The following is a 1,708-nucleotide window of genomic DNA, read 5'->3' on the forward strand; positions in this document are numbered from 1 at the left end:
TGGACTGTAGTGTATATTTTATGATTAAGCTGAACTGGCGTTGTCTACAGCCCACTGGAACAAAGCTCGAGTCGTTCTTTAACTTGCCTTTGTCGTCTCTCCTTCTGCACTTTTCGTCATAATAGAATATTGTCTTCAGAAGGCGTCTTTCAGTATCCCGTCCTCCCTATTTGAAAACTGGATAGGGGAACCTTAAAACTTTGTTTTCGAATATTTCAGATTGCATTCATTGCTTTGTAGGATGGGGACGTTGGATGTATAAAATATGCTTACCTGTCGACTGCAAGGCTTTTTAACTACGTATAAGATTGTTTATTGTCACTGGACATGCATTGGGTAAAGCAGTGGTTGTGGATGTTATCATCACAACTAGCTATGGCTTAGCTTCGACACATTGAAAGCTGATCTTAAAAATGCGTTGAGGGGGGAGCTTTTGACTCTTTCAACGTGTATGAATTGTTCCACAGGATCCGAAGTTTCTGGTGATCCAACTCCCCATTAGTAATGCTGATGTTGGCACAATATTAAATTTTTTTCCAGTGTCTGGAAATGCTATTTGGGGAACGCCTGCATGTGTTACTGGATCAACCCTGCGTGCTGGCCGTCAACATCTCTGCACGAGTAAGCAACCCTCCTATCCACCTATCATGCGAAAACTTTATACTTTCACTGATGCCCAGCGACTCAGCAAATAGCCAATCAGAACGGATCAGTGCTCTTGACGATACCTTTCCAGTGTTTCGATATAAAAGACATTCTGTGGAAGCTGCCCTTGAAACTATACTGAAGCCTCCTTCTGCAATGGTAAGGATGCTTGATGAGTGCACACCATGGAAGGCCAAGCAATACATATATATGATGACCATTATTTGTACCAGCACAAGCATGGCAAGGATCAGAAATCGAGAGGAGCTTCTCTTTGCCGCTTATTCGCCAAAGGCACCAAACTACATATGTACGATGTAAAATGCGGAAAGAAACAAGGAAACAAAGAGAATCTTCTCTTGGCTCTCTCGCCTTTAAGTCAAACAATTATAGGTTAGTAGTTTGCACACCCATTTTCCTGGTCCTAACACTATTGACTCGTTTGGTCCGTGGATAATTTTTTTTTTAAAAAAAAGTCGATGCCCAGATATGTGATATCCAAAAAAGTAGTTTTTACATATTTGATTAACATAAGAAGTAGCATATTACAGAATGGCTTATATTTGGTTGGACATTTATTTTTTTGAAAAAATTATATAAAATATCTATTATGCTAGAAATATTTTACCCCATTTTATTTAAAGTCTTAAGAACATTTTTGGAAAAAATTATCTCAATTTTTAATTGGTGGGAATTGGATTTTTCTATATTCCACGTAGATTTTTCTTTTCTATATAATAAGAAAATTTTATTTCTATAAAAAGACTATTATCTTATTTTTCTTCTTTGATCGAGTATGAAGTATTTTTTTACTTTTCTGCCGACCATACTTTTCCTCCTCCCCCTCCTCCTCCTCTTCTTTTTCTTCCTTTTTTTTTTTTTTTTTTTTTTTGTTTTTTGTTTTGTGAGAATCTAACAAGCTCTGCAGGAGAGGTCATTTATAAGCATGGGTTATAGACTGTACCGGCAATCGTTAGGTATAGACTACATATTGAGACAATATTATATAGCTCGAGTTGCACTCAACAACCAGAACTAGAGACACATCAACCTTTGCCCCTTT

This window comes from Phoenix dactylifera, chromosome 17 (genome assembly GCF_051530095.1).
Source record: "Phoenix dactylifera cultivar Ajwa chromosome 17, Ajwa_hap1_PhDact_Kaust_v1.1, whole genome shotgun sequence".
Classification (NCBI taxonomy): domain Eukaryota; kingdom Viridiplantae; phylum Streptophyta; class Magnoliopsida; order Arecales; family Arecaceae; genus Phoenix; species Phoenix dactylifera.